Here is a 7862-nt window from a genome sequence, read left to right as displayed (position 1 = left end):
CAGAGGGGCAGCTGGGAGCTTAGGGAACCCTTCTGACAGCACCAGAGCCAGGGGACTGGGGCCTTGGTGCTGCGGGGTTGGGTCCCCGACGGACTGTGCTCTGGGAATAACTCTGAACTGGGTAGTCCCTCGGAGGGCTCTGACTCAGCTTCAGAAGTCATTCCTAAGTGGCATTGATATGTTCCAGGGTTACCAGCTCTGCCACACACCTAGAGGAGGTAAAGGTAAGAGTTCTCGGGAAGAAAGTAATATCGTTTTAGGCCTCATTACTTCTACCAACACTTTTGCACATACTGTTTATTCTGTAAATAAGAGTGCATAGTGAAAATAACTAATCATAAATGAAGGAAGACCACAGGACTGAAAGCCAGCTTCAACACTAGATAGCAGCAACTGCCCACAGCGACTCCAGTTATTTAAGTTATCAGATGCGCTCCAGAAAGCATGTGTATTTGCAGAACTGACTGTAATTGTCCCTCCCGCCCCCCACCGTATCCATGCCCCTGTGCAATGGGACTTTGAAGTTCCTCCCATCAAGAAGTGGAGCGTTCTCCCACCCTCTTGAACCTGCATGGCCTTTTGCTTTGACAAGTTGTGTCATTTCGGAGCCTAGTCCTTAAGACGCCTTGATCGCTCTGATCTCTCTTGGAAATTTGTGGCAGGGAATTTAAAGAAACCCGATACCTGCTAGAGGACGAGAGACTACAGGGGGATAGCAGAGCCATTCCGGCTACAGCCAGCTGCCCCTCAACATGTGACAACTTAGCATAGCTCTACAAGTCAGCCTACCCCACCTGGCAGCTGCCCATAGATGCCTGATCGAGCCCGACCAAGACAAGGAGAGTCACCCACGTGAGGCCACCCCATTGCTAACTGTAGACCAAATAAATAGGTGGCCATCATTTTAAGCTACTAAGTTTTGAAGGTGATCTATTGCACAAAAACTAACAGATTTAGAGACAGAAGTCAGGATTGAGAATTTCAATATAGAACTGTAAGTATTTTTAAAATGGAAATTCCGTTAATGAAAAATAGAATAACTTAATAACTCAGTTAATATGTCCTATACCATATTAGACAAATAATTGAAGTGTGAATTAGAAAGGTCAGAAAAAACTATGGATTGAAACAAATAAAAGGAAAACAAAAGTAGGTAAGAGACAAAGTTATAGTGAGAAGGCCTAATCGTTTGTGCCACTGGAGTTTTAAAATGAAAACATAGAGCAGACACAATATTTGAAAAAATTATGGCTGAAATTTTTAAATGATGAAGAACATCAAGCCATGAATTCAGTAAAGCCCCCTTACATCCCAAGCAGGAAAAATAAGAAGACAGTACATTGGAGAAAAGTGCTTGAAAAATCAAAGCCAAACAAAAAAATCTATAAAGCAGTGATAGGGAAAAAAAGTTTACCTTAAGAATAGTACAACCGTTAGATTGACGTCTGATTTTCAACAGAAGCCATCAAGTAATTTTACAAACCTATGATTCTACACTCAGGAAAAGAGGCTTCAAGAATAAGTGAAAGAAATATATTTTTACTCAAATAAAAACTAAGATAATTTGATAATTAGAAGAAGACCCACTGTAAAGAAAATTCTAGAGTGTTCTCTAGGAAGAAGGAAAGTGACTCTAGACGGAAGGTCAAAGGCGCGAAAGGAGCGAAGGTCAAAGTGGCATGCATCGGACCGTGCTGACGGCATCGAGCGCGAGCGGCGCTGGCACAGGGTCTCCTGTGATTAGCATATGTGACAGTGCGGATATTGAGAGATTAAGTGTGCCCTGTCTTTTGGGAAGAGGGTACAACATCCTGTGTTGGCGGGAGGGCCCCTAGGCACAGTGACTCGCTAGGAGAACTGGCACTACTGAGTACACAGTTAGACTCAGCCGTGATTATACAACAGCGAAAGGATGCACACCTAAACCAGCAAAGGGCGCGGCTCACGGGGATGTCTGGGGGAAGCCAGGCACAAGCTTCCAGGAGTCCTCTCCCAGAGGAGCCATTCAGGCCGTGCTCATTTCCTCCAGGAGTGAGCTACGACACATGGGAAAGGTCCATCGGGAAAGCCCGTTAGAGAGTCAGTGCCCAGTGTTTTTATGGAGGACTGGTCATGCAGGCGCCTACTGCTCAGCACGTACCAAAGTTCCAGACCCCGAGGGGGAAGCAGCTGTTCAGCATCAGCCACATTGTCTGTGCGGTGTTGGCACAGTAAACCATTCCCAGGACTCCTGGGACTGGCGGAAACCCTCCCCACATCCAAGTCCCTAGACACCGGCCAGGGGCCACCCTTACGAGCCATCTTTCTAAGGATCGTAGTCTCAAGCCTGCCAAGTCAGCTCTTTTCTACACGTGTACCAGTCGATACCAGACTTTGATAAGTAGAGGATGCATGTTGTAATCTTTGGAGTAACCATTTTTTAAAGCATATAAAAAATGAAGTCGGACCCTTAACTTACATCATATACAAAAACTAACTCAAAATGGATAAATGGATTAAAGACCTAATCATAATAGCTAAAACTGTAAAACTCTTAGAAGAAAACATAGAGGAAAAACCTCGCAACACTGGATTAGGCAGTGATTTCTTGGATATGAGATAAAAACAGGCAACAAGAGAAGATAAGACTTCATTGAAATTTACTTCTGTGCATCAAAGAACACTATCAACAGTGAAAAGGCAATCCGCAGAATGGGACAAAATGTTTGTAAATCATCTCTCTGGTAAGGGTTAATATTCAGAATATATAAAGAACACCTACAACTCAACAGAAACAACCCAATTTAACAGGGGGCAAATAGACATGAATAGACATTTCTCCAAAGAAGATATGTAAATAGCCAATGAGTACATAAAAATGTACTCATTATCAGTTGTCATTAGGGAAATGCAATCAAAACTTCAATGTGGTACCACTTCAAATCCAGTAGGATGGCTATTTAAAAAAATAATAACATGTTGGTGAAGATGTGGAGAAATTGGAAATGTGGTATGTTGCTGGCGAGAGTGTGAAACAGCATAGCTGGGTGTTGTGAGTGACTGTTACGTTAAAAATTTTAGACTAGGCAATGTCCTAAAAAACTATGCTTTTCTGGAATGTCGGATTTATCATAACACCTTTTATTGTTGATTTCTCCCTTTTTCACTTGTAGAATTTCCTTGGAAAGCATGAGTTCCCTCCTGCAGAAAACTCTACAGCACTTAGGGAGAACTCATGGTGATAGCGAGATGATGTCATTAAACAGGCTTGATAAGTGGATCCAGCTGTTGATAATATTCCACTTTATAGCCTCCCTTAAAATCTCCAACTCTTATTTCTACAGTATTAAGATTTTCTCTATATAAAATTAAAAGATACTTTCAATGTTTATAAACCTTATATTTCAAAGTTGTTAACTGAGACTTCAAGCTACATATTTTGGATCAGAAAAATAGTCATGTCCGTTTAAATCAGTTTTTTTAAAATTCTAATTGAAAAGTTTTATTATTGTTTCAGAGTTCATTAAATGGTTTCTATACATAAAAAATGTTTACCTGAAGTTCCTGTGTTAGTTCAGTTTTCAGTTGTGTTTAAGACTCTGATAACAGATAAATAAACTGAATCTATAAATACACAATATTTTGGAACGCACATATTTTTAAGCTTCCAAGATAATTCAGTACTGCTGACACATGGAGTGCATTTTTATGACTTTCTTATAAAACATTTAAATTTATTTTCTTTGTTTTCACCAGGAAGAGCTTTGGTTAAGTACTTAAATTTAAATGGTCACCAAATGGCTCACATGTGTTTAGTAATAAGTTTTGTTATATTAAGTTAGAATGTAAACTGGAACAATTGTCAAAGCCCGATTTTATGCCTTATGCAATAACAAATTTCTTTAATTTCTTACCTTTTTAAAGCAACATACCATTTAAGGTTGCAGTTTTACTATAGTAAGATGAACATTTTAAATATGCATTGTTTACCAAATGTTTAAAATATTTAGAGCATTTAGTATTTAGCGGGCATCACTTGGTGAAAGCTCACCCATTCGCATCTCGTAAAGCAGACTCTGTAGCACCACTGTGAACACAATACCGTCTGTGGGGTTGGCGGCATTTTCCAGGGTTAAGTGAACCGTCAGTGTTTATGTGAAATATGCACGGATGGAAAGGCTACACATCAAACTTCGGCATTTCAGATTTTTCCTTTTCTTATGGGATCTTTTGTCTTATTTCAGATATTTATTTGTCTCCAGTTATTACCAGATTCACCCCAGAAGTCTACCAGGAATTGGGTTCCACAATATAAAAATAAAATTTAAAAGAATGCTATTAAATGAAACTTGAGAAACGTTGGTTTGGGCCATACATCAAATTAGTAGAATCCTAGAATCATGGAGCTTTCTTCCCACGTGTTAAATCATATGGTTATTTATCTTGAAAGGCTGCATTCAGAGCACTGAGTAAAGTTGAGACATGCACTGGACATTATTTTCAGCATAGCAAGAGGAAACATACTTCTCGTCCTGTGTTTCTGAAAGGACCTGAAGTGGAATTCCCTGTGAGAACACCGCGGAGACCAATTCCTGCATTTAATTCGGGGAGAATAGAGAAAGGGTCATTTGAAATTCCAGCTTTCTGGTTTTTTGAAATACAGGTGTCCTCTTTATAAACTAAAGGTAAAGATCAGGCAGCTTTTGTGGCCAAAGAGCTTTCAGCCATGACCAGTAAATTGATCACTGTTATCAAGCTTCCCAAGTTAAATGTAGAAACGAGTAATTCATGAATATTTGGAACCAGAAGTAAAAAAAAAAAGCTTGTTCTCTAAAATGACGAATTTGACATTAAAGTTTCAGATGATTTTAACGTACTTACATTACTGCCCGGAGATGTTTTTCTCTCCTGTGTTATTGGGACACAAAATTGCCATGCTTTAGCTGAATGGACTAGAATACACAGCTAATCATCGCATTTGGAGATAGCCGGGGACCCGGAACGCCGTCAGTGCCTAAGACCGTCACAAAACGAAGCAGGACCAAACATCCTGGGTGGGCCTGCCTGCCGCCCGTGACGGTCCTGGTCACGGAGGTAATCTGTGCGACTGAGTTCCTTTTCAGAGAAATAGTTTTCCGGCCAGCATTCTATGTCTGTGGACTTTACTGCTTCTTCGCTATTGGTCATTGGTATGTATTTCACATATCTACCAAGCACATAGTAAAACGTTTAACAAGTGTTAGCAATTATGGTCAGAATAATGGCCCTCCACGCTGTCCTGTCCTCATCCCCCAACCTGTGAATGTGTTACGTGGCTAAAGGGCCTTAAGGTTACGGAAGCTGGGAGCGGTGCTAATCAGCTGACCTTGAAATGCGAAGATGATTCCGGATTATCTGGTGGGCAGGAGACAGAATCTGAGAAATGGCATTTCGAGGAGGACTCGACCCACTTTTGCTGGCTTTGAAGATAGGAAGGGGCCAAGAACCAAGGTGGGCAAGGGGTGGGGGAACCTCTAGAAGCTGGAAAAAGCCAGGAACAGATTGTCCCCTAGAGCCACCAGAAGCAATGCAGCCGTGCCAGCATCTCGATTTTAGCCTAGTGAAACGTGCATCGGAGTTCTCTGATCTCCAGAAATATAAGATAATTTTGCATTTTCTAAGCCACCACGTTTGTGCTGATGTGTTACATCAGCAGTCGAAAACGAATACAGCCATACCTGTTATCGCGGGAAAACCGTCAGGAACAATGTCAGATTGTTTGCGGGTTCTGTGTGTCTTTGCCTAAATTTTAACTCTTGGAGAAAAAGTTGTGTGTGCACTGTGAGTGTGCTATATACCCCAGCCGCTGGTGTGTACAGAGAACTTGTACCTTAATGACATGATAGGGCTGATAGGAACAGTACCCGGACACATCAGAGAATGTCACTGTTGTTTATATCATGGACGCTGATTGCTATAAATGACTTCGTTTTTCCTGCCAGGAAGCTGAGAGCTTCACTTCTAACGCTGTTTAAGACGGCTCGCGCTGCAGCCAGGTTTTCCAGGTTCGGGTCCCTGCTCCAACTTTAGCTATGTGACTTCCCTGTGCCTGAGTTGTCTGTAGGATAGAGGTGACGGGATTACCTGTTCTCAGGTTCTCAGAGGCACAGAGCAAGCCGCACGTCAGCCCCGGCCCCGTAAGACCTGCTGCTGGGGGCACGGTCTCGAGGCCCGTGCCGTGGTGCATCTGAGGAGACACTTTACCCTGACTTCACTGTAGTATCCTGGTTTACTTTTATTCTGCTTTTTAAATTTATTTTTCCTCTTCTGCAAATGTCTATCATCTCTGTCAATGTTTCTTAGAATGATCCGGCCATAAATTAGTATGTTAGGGGACACTTGATTACAGATGATAACTCAAACTAGCGGGAGCATGGAAAGGGAGGCAGTTAACCTACGAGCTGACAGGTCCAGAAATGAATTCCAGTGAAGCTGGATCAGGATGCTCTCTCCCTCTCCCCCTCCCTCCCTCTCTGCCACTCATACGTACACTGTCCTGAGTGATTGGTTCAGAGCTTCTGGGAAATGGACACACAGTGTTGAGATTACAGAAAAGCGGTAGAAGCGGCATAAACCGCTCGTGTGTGCCCGCCTTGGAGCTCCCAAGATCAGCCGTTTACGTGAGCTCGGAAACCGGAAGCCAGGACGCGAACGTCGGGGCGGTATCCTGGCCACGGAGCGTCATCAGATTTCACCATTCTCCCCCTAATCTTTGAGGGTCCAAGCAGTGCTCCACGTCGCACACGGTGATGGTGTCTTCCTGTGACAGCTCCTGAGTATTGTCTTTCGGGACCTTGACACTTTCAGTGAGTATTGGTTGGCTGCTTTATAGAACGCCTCTTGACTTTCATTTATCAACTGCTTTCTCCTGAGTAGACTGAGATGATGCGTTTTTTGATAATAGCGCCACAGAAGTGCTGTGTCCTCAGTACATCTCGGGTACACAGTGTCTCTTCAGGTGATGTCGCCTTTCATCTCAGGGTAGAGGTGGCCTCTGCTGGGCGTCTCCACTGTAAAGTTACTATTTCTCTTTTGTAACTGAGGGAGATCTTTGAGTACACAACTATCTTTTTTCCCAAAACTTGCTCCCTGGGTTTAGCATCCATTAGCAAACCTTGCCTAAGACAACTCTTCTTGTGTTTTCTAATGATGATTTTCTGTGTCTCTTCCTTCCTTCTACATTTATTACTTAGACTTTTTATTTAAGGAAAAGCCGTCCTTTCTCCCTGTTTATTTGTTCAGTTATTCATGTCACTGTGGACTCACTGGTGTTTGTTTTGTCCCGTGAGTCAAAATACAATACTATCGTTGCTTCTTTAGTCAGTCAGATTATTCCAGCTTTAGCCATTGGAAACTTCTTCAAGTTGGGTTCTGTGTCATTTTGAAAATTGCCATCCTTTTCCAAGTACTTGCTTTATCTCCTGACGTCGCAGGATATATAGGCTCACGTCGGTCATTTCCTGCCTGATCCTTGCGATCAGTCGCTTCAACAAACTTTCCTTCTTTTGGAGGCCAAGGTCTGGTCAGCAGGTGTGTGCACTGCTGCTGGAGGTGGTTGTAGGCCCGCTCAGCAGGCAGAGCGAGGTCTGTGTGTGAATCCACGGAAGGCACGCCTGTGTTTATTTATTGGCTCCCAGTGTACGCATAAGGTCATTATAGCATTGCTAACCTCCCCCCGCCACCGTGAGAAAGATTTCCTGGCCGGAGTATAGCTTTTGTGTACATCTTTGCCCTACAGGATGCGGTCACAATGCTTTCTAAATTTACTTAGGTTATGTCTTTCATTCCTGATCGCCTTCATGTGTCACGTGGTGCATCCGTGAAATAGTCTTGCGGATGGGAGG

This window comes from Pteropus vampyrus, unplaced genomic scaffold (assembly GCF_000151845.1).
Source record: "Pteropus vampyrus isolate Shadow unplaced genomic scaffold, Pvam_2.0 Scaffold567, whole genome shotgun sequence".
NCBI classification, from domain to species: domain Eukaryota; kingdom Metazoa; phylum Chordata; class Mammalia; order Chiroptera; family Pteropodidae; genus Pteropus; species Pteropus vampyrus.
Note: the sequence above shows the minus strand (reverse complement) of the source record.